At 42.7% G+C, this 19,870-nt stretch overlaps 1 long non-coding RNA gene across 1 annotated transcript; it reads left to right on the top strand.

Moving 5' to 3' along the window:
- The first annotated feature begins 1,124 nt into the window (after positions 1-1,124).
- LOC117197427 (uncharacterized) lies at positions 1,125-10,342 on the top strand. Its single transcript, XR_004478055.2, has 4 exons — positions 1,125-1,413; positions 2,362-2,575; positions 6,577-6,703; positions 10,177-10,342. It is a non-coding gene; the product is annotated as an uncharacterized LOC117197427 (long non-coding RNA).
- The last annotated feature ends 9,528 nt before the right edge of the window (positions 10,343-19,870 follow it).

Here is a 19,870-nt window from a genome sequence, read left to right on the forward strand (position 1 = left end):
CCTCCAATTCTCAGGGCAGACCCACTGAACACAGACAGCTGATATTCGGGCTTGCGCCGTGCTGGGCACCCTGACCGCGTGATTCCCGCTCGCTGAGAGAGCATTTGGGAGCGTGGTGGCCTGCTTTCCAGCCTGCCCCAGATGCTCAGTGTGGGGAGGATGCCAGCCAGCTCAGAGGAACCATGGAAACAGGCTGGCTTTGCCATTGGAACTTGGTCTGGATCCTGATTCTGCCACTCATTGTGTCTAAGCTTCCATTTCCTCACCTATAAACTGAGGGGAGGGCCTCTCTCCTTGGGCTACTGGAATAGATGGACTCGTTCTGTACAATGGTGGCATATAAGGAACATTCAGTAAAAGGTCATTCCTTTTCTCCTCTTGTAGAAGAAAGCTCAGAAAGTGCCTGATTTAATAAACAGGCTAGAGACCAAAATTCCCCTTGTAAGTTAGTTGTTTGTAACTTAGAAACAAAATACATTATATTTAGATTCCCGGGACCACTCACAAACACTCATTTATGCTAAATATAGACGGTTTGCTACATGCTTACAACAAAACATGCAGAAGCAAAAACCGTGGTTTTTTTTGGCCAGCAGTTTCAGTGTGCAAGATATTTACAAGGGAGGCATCTGTTCTCTGAAGTGAAGACTCTTCCTGAGAGCGCAGAGCCCAAGCACCTGTAACTCTTGTCACCTCACACCTGGAACTTTCTGTAAAAGTTAAGAGCACAAATTTTAGTGCAAAGCAGACTTGAGTGCACGTCCGGACTCCTCTACTTAGTTAATTGTGGTGTGGGGCAAGCCATTTAACCCACCTAAGCCTCAGTTCCCTCATCTGGGAAACGGGCTAATAATGGAGGGTTCTTACAAGGATCGAATGAGAAAACGCATTAAAAGTGCTTGGTGGACTGTCTGGTCAGCGGCCCCTCGGGATATTCATTTCTCAGCTGCCTCGTGCGCATCCACTGCTCAGGGAAGATCTGGAAAACTGATCTAAATAAAGGGAGAGGTTAAGGAGGAGGACTCATCCCCGCCTTTACGACAGCAACACTTTTCGGGGGACTGCGCTTCACGACAGCTATACTTTACGGTAGCCGCACTTTACGACAGCCGCTGATCGCGGCGGGTCGTGGGGTCCCTGCTGGGCCATTTTTACAGATTGAATAGGCGTGGAGCTGGAGGAACAGAACGCTAGACAGCTTAATGGTCTTCCAGGCGTGTGTGCAATTTTCCAATTCTCTATAGAAACCCGTGCAGGAAGTCACATGAGCTCCAAGGGCTCCTTCAAGCTCTGAAGCATCCGAAGAGTCAAAGCTCTGGTCTTGGCTTGACCGAGAACTGGACGGTACCCAAAAACACAGATTCGGAAAGGGCATTTTTGTTTTCATCTCACTGAAGACTTGTTGGAGGAGGGGTGAGCTTCTAGAAAACATTTACCGATTGTTGATGCCCCTATGAGGCATCAAGAAAGCAATAGGCTTTGGCCTGCAGCCCTGGTGGGCGTTAGAAATGCCATGACGGTGACAACGTCCCCGGGTCCCTTAGCTACCCCATTCATTCATTCATTCACCAAACAGTGCTCCCATTGTGTGCTTGGCACAGTTCTTGGTACTGTGGGCACAGCTGGGAACAAAGCAGAAAACTCCCTCCTGGCCCGCATGGGGCTGACATGCCGGCATGCACCTGTCTTCCAGGAATAATTCCAGAGTATGGGGGGCAGGAAGGAATCAAGCAAAAGCGGGGAAAAGGAAAATTGAAGAAGTAGAAAAGCAGGAGGGCGGAAGCAGAGAATGAAGAAGCTCATGTCAGGGCCTGGAAGAATCCAGCGCCTTCTGTAGGGTGCCTCTGGTTGTTACCATGGTTATTGGTCTCTGGTGGTCATCCTTGAAGTTGAGAGCACATTTCTGTTATTTTTGTGATATTCGTATGTGACAGTCACAAAGCCTCTGTGTGGGCTGACTAAAACCCACTGGTGAAATCCAACACTGAGGAAATGACCCAGAAATTCTCAGCATTCGGTTTTCTTCTCAAGACTGGGCATATCTACAAAAATTTCAAATATCTTACGCAAAGGTGGCAGGGACTTCATTTCACCTTGTGGTGAATTTATCAGAATATGGTCACAAATCTAGAAAGCAGGACCTGTGTCCATAGAAAGCATGCAATCCAGAGGTGGAGGGTTGAGGGTCTAGGAAGATCTGAAACGTGGGCATTGTTAGGACAGGCCTAGGTGGGGTGCCACAGTACGATGCTCAAGCTGGCATGAAGCTTTGAGACTGTGGCCACTGGATCACTGAAGTTTCTGGGCAGGGCCTGGCTACATGGGACAATGTTTAACTTTCTCACTTTACCATTTTCCCAGGGGGTATCTCTACCCACTTGACTTCCCAGAGGAAAGTCACTTCTCCACGCCATGCACAGAGCACCAAGTGGACTCCCATCTCATCTCTCCCAACATGTAACTTGGCTCCTGGAATTCTGTTGGATGGAGAGGCCCTCCCTGTTGTAGCATGGGAGAGCCAATCCTGTGGGAAGGAGCTCAACCCTGGCCCTTCCTGCCCACTGCCCTGCCCCAGGTATGTTTTCTCCAGCTCCCCCCCCGCCCCCGGGTGTGCCCCTTGTTCTCCCAGATCCTGCAGCCACCACATCTGGCCTCATTGAGCACTTGTATCATCTGAGCTATCCCAGTGCAAATATTGGAAAAGAAAAGAATCCTTTTCCACTGATAGCAGTCAAGACAATCAAGAGTTTTTTTTTATAAAGATTGTTCAATGGCACAAGAAGGAAAAAGGTAACAGAATTCACAAGCTTAGAAGGGAGCGAGCATTCTGACAAGCATCTGAATTCTCTTCCCAGACTGACTTGGGCTCAGGTCACAGGCCCCAGCTGTTGGAAACTACACTAAGCTCTTCACCTTTTCAGGTAATTTTAGCTGGCTCTAATTGGACGTCTTCTTCTTTTAGAATCTGCCTGGAAAGTTGGAGGAATGTGGTGGGACAGTCTTGGGGCTACACTGGAGTTTTGATCTTCCTCTGCTTTGGTTCTGCCCATTGGATGAGGACAGTCTTACCTTACCTGACCTGTCTTTCCTCCTCCTACCCCACCCAGAATGACTGGTAAATAGATAGATGGATGATAGGAGAAATATTTGTTGTAGAACATTGCTTGTTCATTTAAAATTATAAAAATGGTGAGTTTAATAAACACTTGGATCAGGGGTGGGCAAACTTTTTCTGTAAAAAGCCTGATAATAAATAGTTTTGGTTTTCAGTGTAGTTTCCTATAATAAATATTCATGGGTAATGGTTATAAGCCAGTTGCCCCTGAAACTGTGAAAACAAACTTTTCAATATTACAGAAAAGCTCTTTGCCCTTCTTTATAAACAGCTATTCTGTTCAGCTTTGTGATGACAAGATACAGAAATAAGTATCGATTTACCTTGATTGATATGCTAAAAGTTTTGTACATATTCACCAAACATTACCCTATTGTAATTATAAGATGAAGGATAAGCTGCCTGATCTATCTTCTTAAACCACCTATATATATCAGCTAAGGCTGAATTAAGAAATAAGTTGCCTTTAATTCCCATTTCTCTATTGGTTATGAGTTCCAGTTGTGTCATATTATTCCAACTGGGTCAGTTCTGGACCTAATTAAATACTAAGGGATCAACATATAAATATCCTGTCCTTCTGGAACCTCAGCTTCACCTACTGAAGAGTCAGGGAACTGTAGCTCTTTGGAGAGACTCTCCCTGGCTATTTCATCTAAGTAGTTCTGTCTATTAATCTCTAAACCATCACCCTGTTCATTTTCTTCACAGCAATTATGCAATCATGTAAAACAAATCAGAGTATTTTCACTCACTGTCAAAATTTTCACTCACTTTTCCCAATTTTTGTAGATATTCAGGATTTTAGATAGAATTTTATTAGTAGTATACTACATTTTTCATTGTATAATTTTTCTTTCAAATATAATGGAGAATTTTATTTGCTTTCTATTTTGAAAATATATTTAACACAACTTTATAGACTTATTTCTATGATTAAATTAAAACATTCCCATTCACTTTTTCTGTATCATAAGCTTCTCCATTCTTGAGTCACCCCTTGTTAGAGAGGAGTTGAGTAATTTTTTTGTGGGTATAAACATGTGGATAGTGTATTTTCTTAGCCCTTGTGGATGTGTTCATATCTTTTTATTGTTTTCTCACATGAGTAACAGGGAGGGCTTTCTGTAGAATCGTTGAGTCGAACTTGTTATTCAAACCTCTAGAGGTAGCTCCATTGCCTCTGGTAATCACTGTTATGGAGTAAAAGTCCAAGGCCATGCTGATGTTGCATTTTTCTCTCCAGATAACTTAAAAAAAAATCTGATTACTTATTTTGTAAATTCAAGCATTTCTCAAGGAAATATGCAGATGTTGGACTGTAATTTCCCTTGGTAAAGAATGAGTTTTTACATTTTTAGACTTAGGTATTTTTCATTTCAGGACACTATTCTTTTTTCTTCGATCATTGTTTTTACTCAGTTGCTTTGGTTCCTTCTTTAGAAATACCAAGTATTCAGAAAAGAGTTCTGTATTCTTTGTCATCTTTCTCATCTCTGTAATCTCTGCTCTCTTTTGCTCTGCGTTTTGGGAGAGTCTCTCAGGTTTGCCCCTCACAGCCTACCTTCTATTTTCTGCCATTTCAGTTCTGTTCTTCAGTACCTGCAACGTGGTTTTAGTTTTGCTGTTGCATTTTTAGTCTTTCCTACTGTTCTTTCGTATTCTATTCATGTATGTTGTCAAGCCAGACACCTGAATCCTGCTTAATGCCTTGCTGTCCTTCCTGACTTCCTCTAGTCCATCAGTAGTTACAGTTGTTTCAACCTCCAGATATGTTTTTCAACTGTCGGTTCGTCTCCATCTTTACTGCCATCACCTCAGTTCAAGACACCATCATTTCATCCCTGAATTAAGATCGTCTTTTTGCTTCCTTTTTTGTCTCTTCTCGTTTGTTCTCTATACCGTAGCAATGAATAATGTATGCATATATTTAAATATATGTATATGCACAAATAGATACATAGAAATACACCCACATGCACAGACATACACATACACATTTGCAGTCAATTTCCTTTTGTACCTAAAATTTAAAGTGCTTTTCCTGGCTGTAAAGGTCCTAGATGATCTGACCACTGCTTATGTTTCCAAGTTCATCTTGGACCATTCGCCAGGCACATTGGTGTTTTGTCAGTTCCTCAAGCACGCAGAACACTTTTTTCACCCTAAGACCTGCTGCTTTCTCTGCCAGTAACGCCCTTTACTTGCTCTTTCATAGCTGACTCAGATGAAATACCACCCCTTTCCAGAAGCCTTCCCTGATGACTTTATCTAAGTAGGTACCCCCTGTTATTCCCTAAATAAGCACCCTGTTCATTTTCTTAATAGAAATTGTCACATTTTATTTATTTATTTATTTTTGCCTGCGGCTCATGGGATCTTGTTGAGGCATCTCGTGAGATCAGTAGTTGTGGCACACGGGCTTAGTTGCCCCACGGCATGTGGGATCTTAGTTCCCTGACCAGGGATCGAACCCGCGTCCCCTGCACTGTAAGGCAGATTCTTTACCACTGGACCACAAGGGAAGTCCCTCACATTTTAAATTATTTGGTTATTATTGTATTGTCCATAAACCCCACCTAAGTATAACCTACATCCAAAGTGGTATTATGTTTGTGTCACTCATCTCTGTATTCTCCACCCCTAGCACAGTGCTTGGCTCAAAATGGGTTCTTAATAAATATTTGTTGAAAGCATTAGTTTATCTCATATCACTCAGTTTTCATCTTCACTTCTTTCTTTATGGTTTCTTGCCCTTGCTTAATAGAGGCTATATCTTCTTATATCCTGTAGAAATTGCCAGTTTGTTGAATCTTCTGGATTCTGCTGTAGACTATTTTAAGAGAAACCATTCTTGTGGATCATCAAGATAAAATCCCTTTCCTATTTTTTGTAACTTTTTAGAATTAGCTCTCTCCATAGGGTTTCCGCCTTTATTTGTTCTCCTTAAATGAAGTGACATCTGTGTAGAGCTAGTATTTGTAAAGAGATAGGGCAAGCTGATTATCCGTGGTCACGTCCCCTGTGTGGAATCTCATTCTTGGACCAATAGCCAGAGGGTAGGTGGACAATACAAGTTCCTGTTCTCACTTTCTGGCAAACTTTGACCTGTAGAAGCTCTGTTTTACCAGACTGCCAACTTCTCCTACCTTGTCTCATTGGTTCTCTGATACTGTATTCTGAGTCCAAGAAGTGCATGGAAAACTTAGGTTTCTAATATAACGTTAGCCAGTATATTTCGTCCTCTTCTATTACTTAGAGCACTTGTGGGCACTGTTTTTCCTAAAATGTGATGAGCTAACCCCAGTTCCTTCTACTTTCTGCACAGGATTTTTGTTTTTTAAAGTTCTTCCTATCTCTGAATTAATATAGATTAAAAGGGGAATGGGATGGAAGTGGAATCACAATGAGAACTAGATATCACAAAAAGGAACTTCTGTGTGATTTTCTGGTTGTTTCAGGGTTCAGATCCTGGGTCCCGGAAGGAGAGGGCAGACTGCAGGGTTGTACGACATACCTTCCAACTTCTTTTATGTGGTCTCAGTTTCCTGAAGTGAAACCTGGATGTGCTTGAGGAGAAGACTGTGGGTAGGTGTTCCTTCCACCCAGTTCTGTCTGCTGTGCCATTAATAGGGTTTGTCTACATTTTCCATTAGCTTATCTGTTAAGCCTAGATTTGGTGATGGTGTAAATTTTTGTTTTTGTTTTTCCTCGGGCAGCTGAGAGAAATTGCATTTTAGGGTTGCTGATCAGATCTCATTAAAAAACAAAAATGTATTATTTTTTTATGTGAGACACTGACATGATTTTCCTCAAAGCAGCATAAATAATTATAAAATATTAAACACTTTTTCTCAATCAGCTGTATGTTAGGAACTGTCACTAAAGGAAGTTAGAAGTTTCATATTTTCATATTTGGTTGAGACTATTTAAAGCCTTTCTTCCTCATAGGTACAGTAGGTTCTCTTATTTTCCTCTGTGCTTTCTGTCCTGATTAAGGGAAGATCAACAGCAAATGCCTATTTCTCTTTGAATGAATCTCTCCCTCTTGTCTTTTCTATTTTCAACTATATCTGAACAAATACGGGCTGGAGAAACATAGATTTTAAAAACCTTGAACAGGTCAATAAAAAGGCTATTCTGTTTTCCCAGGGTTTTTGGTGATTATTATGGGGAAAACAGAACCACTGGAGCCAGAAAGCATGTATTTATCACTCAACCACAGAGAGAACTTTAAATATACATTTTAAAATATTATATATATATATGTATATATATATATATATTTTTTGACGGTACGCAGGCCTCTCACTGTTGTGGCCTCTCCCGTTGTGGAGCACAGGCTCCGGACAAGCAGGCTCAGCGGCCATGGCTCACGGGCCCAGCCGCTCCGCGGCATGTGGGATCTTCCCAGACCGGGGCACGAACCTGTGTCTCCTGCATCGGCAGGTGGACTCTCAACCACTGCGCCACCAGGGAAGCCCTAAAATGTATATTTTATATATATAATATAGAATATATTCAACAGGTGTTTTATATATAATTGGAGTTACAAACTATGTATTTAACACTCAACAGAAGAAAGAGATTTAAATATATAATATGTACAATTATATATAAAATGCAGTAGATAAATATACATTTAAATATATATTCTATACATTTATACATAAAATAAATATATAAGTGTATTTTAAATTTTACTTATATAATATATATTAAATATATATTTTATGTTAGAATATATTTTAAATATATATTTTAAATTCTCTTTGTTGAGATAAACACATTTTGTATCTCCCCTGGTTCTGTTTTCAATATATATGTGTATCTCCATTGTATTTACTTTTAAGACAATAATCTAGGGACCGAAATGGAAAAAGTTCAGCTCATGGCGGCCTTACAGACTGTAGACTGCAGGTTGGGCAAAAAAATCTGGTTGGGAGCCAGTGGGCTTGGTGAGCAAATCCTTGCAATAAGCCTTTGACATTGTCAGGCTAAGGCCATTTGAGTTGAAAGCCAGTTCAGAGCCAAAGGATTAAGATCTTATTTTGAAAATAGAGCTCCACCTAGTGGCCATTTGAAGGCTGACTTCTAAAGTTGAGTTCTAAGAACCCACCAGTTTGGGAAGCACCTCTCTGAACTTGTTTTCTTTCTGCTGTTATTTTCTACCCCTGTACTTGCGCTAGATTTCGGCTTCCACTCGCCCCCTGGATCGCGAACCCTTCCAAGTTCCTGTTCTCAATTTCTTATGTCTGGACGATGAGCACAGACCCTTCCCAGAGTGTCATCAGATGGAAGGACGAAGGGTCAGGGCTCACTCTGGCCACTACTTGATGGTTATTAGATGCCTCTAATATTGGCGGCTGGTGGTGGGAAGAACGCTGGGCCGAGACTCCCAGAACACCCAGGTCTCTTCCTGGCTGTACCATTGACTGTATACTTGTTTCCCTCTTCAGGGCTCAGGGCCGTCATCTATGTAACTAGAGGCCTGAAGGATGAGTCTCTGAAGGGCACCATCTGGTTCCGAGATTCTGTGGTTCTAGAGAGTGTTCGGGAAGGAAGAGGGACTTTAGACCTTGGCATCTGCCGTTTCTCAGGGGCACCTTGTTCTACAAGCTCAGTTGCTCTGAGGTCGGGTCATGGGGCTCGCCTGGGACCCAGTGAGAAAATGTCCAAGCACAAGCCTCCGTTACTCTAGGGCGGGGGTGGGTGCCCGTGTCCTCTTCACAGGGACCGTGGGCAGCAGATTTTGCTGACGGAAGGGTTCTCGGAAGAGGTACCTAAGGGGGAGGAAAGCCAGTCTTTAAAACGGGCAAGCACGATGAGGGACTTATTTTAAATCTATCAAATTAACAAAGTTTTTTTTTTTTTTTTAATTATGCTTAGGCAAGGGTGTGGGGAGATGGGCAGATCGATGGGATTATAAACAGGTTGACCTTTTGGGGGCAACTTGGTAACATCAGGAGCTTTACCCTTTTCTTGGGTAAACGATCATTACCCTTTTCTTGGAATTTCAATTATAGAGGCAGAAATACAGGCAGAGATTACTGTACAAAGCTATTCATGCAATTTTCCATTATGTTAGAGAAAACTGGAAGCAACCTAAACGTTTAGCTTTAGGGAAGAGGTTTAACATGGAGGTATCCAAATGTTATTTTTGTAGTTTTCCATGGAGCCTTTCTTCAAGTGGAATATTAGGTGAAAGTCTAATGTGCAAATGGATTGACCGAAGTGGGGAAGGGGTTCTGTTCCGGCGCCCCACTGGATGAGGACCTGGTCAGTCCGCACTCTCCACTGTGACACCTCCTGAGGCATTTGCATGGAGAATTCAGGACTCCATGGCACAGCTCAGAGCCACTAACTTGGTCAAGCTCCAGATACTGATAACAGCATTTCACGCTGACTGGTGGAGTTCTGGATGACTCTTTCCTTGATTCTTTTACTCTTCTGTACTTGCCAAATTTTTCATCATGATCATATTTTTTTTTCTGCCACTGAATATTTTAAGAAATTAAAAATAATGTTAGTTTATAATTTTAGAATTGGATGTATCATCGTCACACATGTCTACATCCAGTTTGTGTCGGCTGGCCACCATATTCTTTTCTTCTTGGCAGATCTCCAGGCTTGTGTGAGAACCTGAATCAACAGAAAAGCAATATGAAGAAAAAAACCCACTCAGAATCCCACCACCTAGAGAAAACGATTGATAGCATTTTAGTGTATCTTTACAGCTGTTTTTCCTAAGTGATATATATGTGTGTATACATAATATGTATGTATGATTAAATATATTATATAAAATAAATTTATTATGTATCTTACATATGACATTTTATTTGTTATGAAGTTTTCATCCTGTTTACTTTTGTAAGCATTATATAGTCCCAAATGTATAGTCCCAAAATGTTTTGAAAACATGATGTTTAATGGTTTTTCAGTATTCAATGCTATTGATAAAATGTAATTTTATAACCAGTATTTTTGCTATAATAGACAGCACTAATGTGAATATATCTATACATAAATCTTTTCTCTATTTCTAATTATTTCCTTAGATTGGATTCCTAGAGAGAAAATGGCTGGGCCAAAGATTATGAATGTTTTCCAGGCTCAGGAAGCCTGTGGCTCAATTTCCCTCCCATCAGTGATTATAACACTTAAAAAAAAAGTCCTCCCAAAAGTAAGTGACCAAGTGACTTTACTTTGGTAATCATTGATTGATTTAAGATTAGAAATATATGTAAAATGTGGCCTGTTCATTAGGAAACAAGTCTATTTGTTTAGACAGTAATTATAAACCTACTAAATTAATTTACATTTAAATGTTTTTTTGTTTCAAATGGAGCTATAATCTGTTGACTGTTAAAGAGTCTTTGCTTTTATCAGCATATAGTCCATCAATATTGTAGAGTTAGTTAAAGAAAGTAACTGCTTTTCTGTTTCCTGTTACGAGCTGCAGTCAAGCCAAGACTGACAGCATTGTTTTGCACAGAGAATTAAGGCAGAGTGAGTAAGCGAGCAACCCCACCGCACTTACTGAGTGCAGTCTTTTGCTGCACAAAACTTTGTGTTCTGTACTCTGTTTTCTGCGCACTCATTCTCAGAAGCTCGCCTCTGCTGTTGCTCCGTATTCATGAGTGTAGATCATACAGAAGGAAGCTGTCTTCAGTGGACATGATGCTCCTCCCTCTCAGGTCTCTGTGTGTCTCCTTATGGCTGGAGCGTTTCCCTTCACCAACCAGATTGTCTTAGAACCTGTGCAGAACATTGCTCTGTTCGAGCACTCAGATCAGATGCTGACAGTGAGCAGTGGTTTACATAAAAATCCACATACTCATAGTTTTTAAAAGTGACTTTCTCGGAACTTTTCAAGGACAGCAGTCCCCCGAGCCTAGCACAGTGTCTGACACAGGATGTACTCAATAAAGAATCATTGAATTGAAAACCGTCTGAGCATGTAAAGGTGGATAACGGTATGGAAATACTTTGAACATTATTCATCTTTCTAAAATAATTCTAAAATAATTGGAAAAAATAGATTAGAGGAAATTAAGCTTTTTTCTTGAATTTTAGAGAGGTTTTATTTTTTAAACCTCATCAAGTGTTCACATCTCTGTTCTGCCCGAATCATTAACAGGAAATTTCAAAACATAACAAAGACCCTGTTCTTGCTGCTCCCGTATGGCTTCGTGTGACTTTCAGCCGCAGCTCTGCTGGCTGTCCTTACTGAGGCCACTGCTTCCAAACATTAGTCAATTTAAATAGTGTAACAGCGATGGTGCCTTACGTTTGTAGTTTGCAAAGATTCCTCATGTATATTATCTCACTTAATTCCTTAGTAATTAATTAAAACAATTAATACTTAATGCAGTCATGTGCATTAAGTATTAGTGTCTTTGTTAGTAGCTCTGAGGCTGCAGGAGAGTCTCTTAATGTCTGTGAATCCTAATTTCCTTACTGCAGAATGGAACTAATAGCACCCACCTTACAGGACTGTAAAGGATTAGAAATAGTGCATGCAAAGTGCTTCTTATATGTTTGGTAGAAAATAGTTGCTCAATGAATAGTATTATTATTTTTCTTACTACCACTACTACTACTACTACTACTATTATTATTACTTCTATTATGATTATTGCGCCTCCTTTGTTGATGCTCTCTGTCTCACACTCCACGTTTTGGACACATTTCCATTACCTAAGGCTCTGGGGCTTTGATGACTTTGACCCCTGTAATCTACCCTATAAGCTGAGGGCTGTTCCCCCACTTCCCATGCCCAGTCTTGGCTGGTGGGGTGGTGACTGCAGTGAGGGGTCACCAGTGGTCACTCTGCTCATTTTCCAAGAGGGACCCTGATAAGTAGTTAGGGTCCCAACAGAGTGATTAGACCCAAGAGATTGTGGGAGAGACCTGCTAGGATGGTTGTTCCTGGACCCAGTTGCATCTGTCCCCTCTTGGGGTACACTGAGCTCTCCACGCTCCCCAAGGATAGTCTCGCACTTCACCTAAGTGAACTCAGGCCAGCCCTCCTCTTGCAGCAGCAATGACAAAATACCTGGTTAAGACTCCTGGAGTCTCCAATTCCAGGAAGGGGAAATCAGATACTCCCTGCCCCTGCTTTATGCAGAATAGGCCCCCGTCTAAGGACAGGCCTAGGGACTTCCCTGGTGGCACAGTGGTTAAGAATCTCCTGCCAGTGCAGGGGACATGGGTTCGAGCCCTAGTCCGGGAAGAGCCCACGTGCTGCGGAGCAACTAAGCCCATGCGCCACAACTACTGAGCCTGCGCTCTAGAGCCCACGAGCCACAACTATGGAAGCCCATGCGCCTAGAGCCCGTGCTCCGCAATGAGAGAAGCCACCGCAACGAGAAGCCCACGCACTGCAACAAAGAGTAGCCCCTGCTCACCACAACCAGAGAAAGCCCGTGCGCAGCAACAGAGACCCAACGCAGCCAAAAATAAATAAATAAAAATAAATAAATAAAAATAAATAAATACATAAATTTAAACGAAAAGAAAAAAAAAGAAAAGGACAGGCCTAACTTTTTTTTTTTTTTTGCGGTACGCGGGCCTCTCACTTTTGTGGCCTCTCCCGTTGCGGAGCACAGGCTCCGGATGCACAGGCTCAGCGGCCATGGCTCACGGGCCCAGCTGCTCCGCGGCATGTGGGATCCTCCTGGACCGGGGCACAAACCTGTGTCCCCTGCATCGGCAGGCGGACTCTCAACCACTACGCCACCAGGGAAGCCCAGGTCTAACTCTTAATGGTTTATATCATATGCTCAAGACAAGCATATAGCTTGACCCATCAGCACCCGTGCACCAAGGAACCTGACTCTAGAAGGCTTTTGTGCTCTGGAGGATCAGAAATGACTCCGGCAACCTTCTTGCTTGACCCCTGAACTTCTGGATCTGAACTTCTAGAGGTCCATGTGAATAACATACTGAATACGCTGTTTTGCTCTGAAGTGGACATACAGTGTTTGATTCAGGGAGAACACGTGCCCCCCACGGCCTCCCCCAAGCCTGTGGCAGACATTGCTAATCAATCACAGCACTCTGCAGTCGAGCATCCTTCTCCTCACAGCTGTACTTGATCTTCTTGGAGAATTCACCAGGTTTGTCTTCACAATTGAGTGGGCTTCCATGTCTGAAGACCACACAGTATAAAATGGCTATCTTGGATTCAGCTCTTTGTGAGTTCTTTGCACATGGAGAGTATACATTCCACAAAGCTACTTCAGCTTCTGAAAGTCAAGGTTAATACCCAGGGAAGGTGAAAATCTAAAGTTGCCGGTGAAAGGTGGGCTGGGCAGTAGGAATAGAGAATTGGGCTTATGGAGCAGCCTGGGTTTCCATAGAAACAAGATGCAGCTGAATCAAACCCATGAGTAAACTTATCCACACTGGTTTTGAGCCTGGAATGAAGCCGGAAAAGGGTATTTACTGACCACGCAGGCAGAGTGAGAATTTCGACAGTAAAATCCTCCAAAAAGACTCAGCCAAAGTAAATGGCAGCGGCTCCCCACAGAAGTCACGTGGGAGGCCCAGCTACAGCTTTACGTGCACTCGCTTGTCATGTGCACGAAATTGTCCAGCTTGGAGAATGAAAGGTATTGTAACTCATTCTGGAAATGTATCACCCTTAAGAAACACTTAGCACAGGGTAGTGATTTGGGGTCTGTGGGGTTTAGTGAAATACAGTATCGTGCTTGGCAGGTCCAAAACCTCCAGTTTATTGCAGACAGTTAAGAAAGCTGAAGATGTGATGCTGCTGCTGTGAGCAGCTCAGCCTGAAGCCCCCTGTGAGTGGCAACTCGAGCCTGTTTTCCGGCAGCCTGGCAGTGGCGGGGGCACTCCTGTTCAAGCCTTCCCTCAGGCAGCATGTGTGAACTTGTGAGACTGTGGTGGCTGCCTTTCAGCCGGAGCAGGAGAAGCTGAAAGTACAGCCTTGCGCAGAGTAGGGCTTGTCTGGAACAACACCCGTTCTCTCCCTTTTTTCTCCTGGGCAGGAAGGATTGGGCTCCCAGGTAAATGGCCAGAAAAGCCTTCCTTGTCTCACTTTGATGGAACCCATCATGGAACAGATGGAGTTGCAGAAGCAGAAGTATCACTGTTGTTACTTTGCTTGAAAGGCTAAGGACTTGTAGATCCATAGAATCTGTAGAGCTCTGGGGGACCAATGAGGTTCTTTAATCCAGCCCTCTCATTCTACAAGAGAAGAAATAGATTTCACACGTGAACGTGCTTGCTGCCTGGCCAGGCTTAGGGAGAATGCCAAGACGAAGCCCTCTCAAGATGGGGAAGATCCCTGAGTAACTGCGCTGTGGGGTCCATGTTGTTATACCTGAACTTGGTCAGATTTGAGTCTTCTGAGTCCATGGTGAGGCTTACTGGCAGGTCATTTCTGAATAGAGTAAATTCAAGGTCTGACAGTATTCTCTCTTTCCTCCGGGATAGCAATTAGGGCATGTATTAGTTTCCTATTACTGCTGTAACAAATTACTACAAATTTAGTGGCTTAAAACAATACAAACTTATTATCTTACAGTTCTGGATATCAGCAATCCAAAATGGGTCTCACAAGGCGAAATCAAGACGCTGGCAGGGCTGCGTTTGTTTCCAGAGACTCTTGGGGGGAGTCCGTTTCCTTGACCTTCCCAGCCTCTAGAGGCTGCCCACATTCCTCTGCTCGTGGCCCTCTTCCTTCCTCTTCAAAGCCAGCAGCAGTGGTTCAAGGTCTAGTCCTCACAACACATCCTGACCGCCTCTTCTACTTCCCTCTTCCCTTCTGATCTCAGTGGATGTACTCCAACAATCCAGGATAATCTCGCTAGCAATTTTATTTTATTTTTAAAAATTTTTTATTGGGGCTTCCCTGGTGGCGCAGTGGTTGAGAGTCCACCTGCCGATGCAGGGGACACGGGTTCGTGCCCCAGTCCGGGAAGATCCCACATGCCGCAGAGCGGCTGGGCCCGTGAGCCATGGCCGCTGGGCCTGCGCGTCCGGAGCCTGTGCTCCGCAACGGGAGAGGCCACAGCAGTGAGAGGCCTGCGTACCGCAAAAAAAAAAAAAAAAAAAAAATTTATTGGAGTATAATTGATTTACAATATTGTGTTAGTTTCAGGTGTACAGCACAGTGAATCAGTTATACATATATCCACTTTTTTTTCTCTTTTTTTCTAGATTCTTTTCCCGTATAGACCATTACAGAATATTGAATAGAGTTCCCTGTGCTGTCTCTAGCAATTTTAATTGCCTCTTCGCCATGTAACCTATACACAGGTTCCAGGGCTTAGGCCATGGGCATCTATGGGGGGCATTATTCTGCCTACCACAGAGCATCCCCAGTTTGTCAGGAGCAGTCTCTACAGCCAACCTTGATGTCCACAGTCTTGACTTCTGAAGATCTGAAGGTTCTTGGTTCCCGCTATTTGGAAGTGACAGGCGGGGTTCATGACACATAACCGTTTGCTCTTCGACCTCTATGCTTCAGTGCCAAAGCCAGCGCCTTGCCAGTGAGTGCGCCTCGCCGGCCTCCCAGCTGCGACCCTGTGGCGCTCCTCCGTTGATCTCATTTGATGATGCTCAGGCATTTTCTCACAATAACCCTTTGAAACTGGCATTATTCCTGATTTATAGCGAGGAAGCTTACAAAATTACATGCTATAACGATGTTTCCAAATTCAAGGATTATTTACATACTCCCCACCAAGGTGAGTGGGTTTATGTTCTTAGGGGACACAGGCTCCTTTGTAGGCTTCTGAGGCTTTCTAAAAAAAAATCTTTGGCCACTAGAGGGAGACAGCTCTTTGAAGAACTGAGGCCATTTCTCATGTTTCTCATAGACAGATGAAATCCTGTGTGTGTTTTAAAATGGTATCCAGGGCAGACGTAGCAGGACAATGAAGGGGGCAAATCCCGTGCTCATCCTCAATGCAGGCCTCAGCGAACAACTTCTCCATCACCCACGGCTCCCTCTTTCATAGTCACTCCTGCCACTCGCAGCAAAGTTCCTTCCTTAGCCACTGGCAGCTTATCATTAAAAAAAAAAAGAAAAATCTTCTCTTTCTCCCTGATGGTAAACTTTGTAGAGATAAGGCCCAATAAGTTGTTAGAACTGATTCTGTATAAAAACATAGAATCCCAAAGATTTCAAGTGCTGTCATGTAGGATCTAAAACAGAGGCCACTGCTCCCCCAGACAAGCCCTGTGGCAACCACGTGTCCTCCGACAATATTGTTCTGAAATGGGAACCAGGGCGTGTTTTCTCTGTTAGAGAGTTCTGGGTTTCCCGACATAAGATTTGCTCCCGACATCTCTTGGTTTAAAAAATGCAACTTCTGTGTTAAAGAGATTGCTTTCCGTGAGGTAAAACGTCTAGTGTGGAGAATGTGAGCCTGGTTGCAGCAATGTGGAGACACGTCAGCCACAGGAGTCCAGTGGCTGCAGACTGGGCCCAGTAGGAATGAAGTCGAGTGACTTTATTTAGCCTGCTGCCCTGTGTGGCGTATCTCAGAGGTGCGATGGTTTATTGGATAATAACACGCGCCCACCTCACCTCTGTCTCTTATACTCACTCAGAGATTCTGATTCAAACCTGGAAGAATAAGCACAAAAACCATGGTTACTAACAGGGACGTGCCATATTGCTCATGTGTTTTGAGGAGGCAAAAGGGTCTCCGCTATGAAATCACTTGGCATTTTAGTTGTTTTCAGCAGGTAGGTCAGTCTTGGTATTAGTTCATCATATTTCTAGAAATGACATCCCTGTCAGGCTCTTTAAAGGTTTTGTTGACTGTACTTCCTTTTTTTTTTTTTTTAAAGTAGACACATTTGCTTTATTGGCAAATGGTGTCATCTTGATCAGGAGGCTACTCCAATTAACTGATAAGTTGGCTGAGCTCCTCTATATAGATTAATGCTATAACCAGATTTCAAATTAAACTTCGGTTGCAGGCAGCAAACACTGGCTTGGAATATACATTCTCTGTGATGTGTACATTTAGCCCTTTTACAGCATAAGGTTACAGTGCTGCACATATTGTGCATAATAACAGCATCTGGTGTTCAAAATTAGTCACTGTTTTCAATAAGATAAACTGTCTCTGTAATGAATTCATATTTGCAAATTGCTTCAATCCGTGGATCTCTTCATTGAATAGACTCCAAGTAACTGGACATTTGGGGTCAGCCCCTTGCAGTCATGGGAGAGCTTGGGTCAAACCAGGACCAAACTCTTCTGCCTGGATAAACATAGGTCTAGAAGGTATCTTCCTAGGTGACCTGGGCCGCTTCTGCTTCCACCTGAACCAGTTAAGGCAGATGCATCGTTAACATTCGTTTCAGTTTCTCAAGGAGGGGGACTGGAGACTTCTTTCTGAACCCACCAGTGAGGCCCTGGGTAGAAAAGAAGTACTTTATGTGACTTGACAGCTACTAGTCTTACTGTTGGTTGTTGGTGCCAAGATCCATGTCCCTCAGACCCCCTTATGAAAAAGGGGTTCACTGAAAGGGTACCATGGACTAGAAATGGAGCTGGCAAGGACCCCAGGCAGCCGTGGGACTGGCTCCACCCGTCCCTTTCTATCTTTCTAACCACACTCTGCACAGACGTGGCCTCACCACGCCCTGTAGACTAAGAGCAAAGTATATATCTTTACCTAATACATTTAGAGTTTTCTCCCAAACATAAAGCTTATGCCGTTATCCACAATTCTAGAATTCAAAAGACTCTGAAAACGTAAAGATTTTGATAACTTACTTGAGGAAAATCCTGATCTTATCTGAACTCACTGGGTGGCATGCACTCACCTTGATGTAATGGTCTTTATTTATCCCACTTAGTGTGAACGTGTATACATTTTTTTCTGTGGAAATATTAACAGATTTGATTATCGGATGATGCTTCTAAAGCTGCAGGTGTTTATATGGTATATATTACACGCACCATATGTCACCTTTTCAAATCAGAAAAACGCTCAACTCCCAAACATAGCTGGCCCCATATAGGGTTTCAAATAAGGGATTGTGGACCATTACAAGCAGGAAATAAATATATTTCAGGCAAATAAACAATGAAAGGGAGTGGGGTGGGAAGAGAGGCAGAATAAATAAAGTTGAAATTTTAAAAAGCTTTAATATGGGAGATTATACCTACTCTGGACTCTGCCTTTATTTACCTTTGTGATCCTTCAGGCAAGTTCTTATACTTATTTGACATGCAGGTTTCTCTTCTTCGAAATTAACAGATTACCACTAGATTATTTCTCCAATCACAACTCTGTAATTCTGTGAGTCTAGTTACGTTTTTCAAAGCAGTTCTTCCCATCTGGCAGCAACCAAGATGTGCCAGTTCTTTATCAAGGTTTACATGCTACTGTATTTTCCCTTCATATTTCATGTATTTAATGTAAACTCAAACATAGTCCTTTGACTAACCATTTTTTCAGTTTTCTTGAAAAGCATTGAGGAGTTTCTATTGGTTTTACATGAGTTTTTACATTCGACTTTTATGTAATTATTAAATAATCCATTTTACTTTCCTCAGCATACATGATGATTTCTATTTATCCAGCAAAGATGTAAAGAGAGAACATTAGGTCATTTGTACAAGAGTATTTGAGCCAGGACTCAGAATTGCTCACTCTTGACGGCTCTGCTGAGATCACTTCCCTAGTCCTGTTTTGAAGATAAAGTCCCTTTGTTACCTTGGATCATGGTTTGAATTAGGTTAACTTCCCTCTTTTTTCTGATTTATATGATGAGGTGATTGCTTAAAGATGGCGATTCTCCTACAGCACCGATCTTGACAAATGTACTACTGCGTCATTGAAGGCAGAACCTTGGGAATCATCTAAGACCCTTTTCTCCCCCCAACCACCCACATGTTCAGTTCATCACCAGGGCCTGCTGATTTTTTTAAAGTTATATTATGTTTCTGGCCTGCATAAAATCCAAGAGCATAATATAAACAACATCCTTGTACCAACCCTCACGTTTGTGAAATTGTAGCCTTTTGTCATATGTATACACTTCATGTTCTTGTTTTGTTTTGTTTTGGCCACGCTGAGGCTTGTGGAATCTTAGTTCCCCGACCAGGGATTGAACCCCGGGCCCTCTGGGCAGTAAAATTGCAGAGTCCTAACCACTGGACCTCCAGGGAATTCCTTGTTTTGTTTTTTAAATGAATAGAACATTACAAACAAAGTTGAAACCCCCAGTGTACCTCTCTCTGATTTCATTCTCCTCTCTCCTTTCCAGAGGAAACCTCAATCCTGAGTTTGGTGTTTGTCATTTCTGTGGTCTTGGTACTATTATTATACAGAATATTGTGCTGCATTTTTTTTTTTTTTGCGGTACGCGGGCCTCTCACTCTTGTGGCCTCTCCCATTGCGGAGCACAGGCTCCGGACGCGCAGGCTCAGTGGCCGTGGCTCACGGGCCTAGCCGCTCCGCGGCATGTGGGATCTTCCCGAACCAGGGCATGAACCCGTGTCCCCTGCATTGGCAGGCGGACTCTCAACTACTGCGCCACCAGGGAAGCCCCTGCTGCATGTTTTTATGTTAATATTCTATACTGTGTGTATCCATCTGCAACTTGTTTTTCTCACTCACCATTATTTTTGAGATCTTCAGGAACTAGACATTTATGTCTAGTTCATTCTTTTGGACGGCTGTATAGTGTTTTATTCTATGAATATTGATATCACTTATTCATACTCTTGTTCATGAACCTTTAGATTATTTC

Source organism: Orcinus orca, chromosome 21 (genome assembly GCF_937001465.1).
Source record: "Orcinus orca chromosome 21, mOrcOrc1.1, whole genome shotgun sequence".
NCBI classification, from domain to species: domain Eukaryota; kingdom Metazoa; phylum Chordata; class Mammalia; order Artiodactyla; family Delphinidae; genus Orcinus; species Orcinus orca.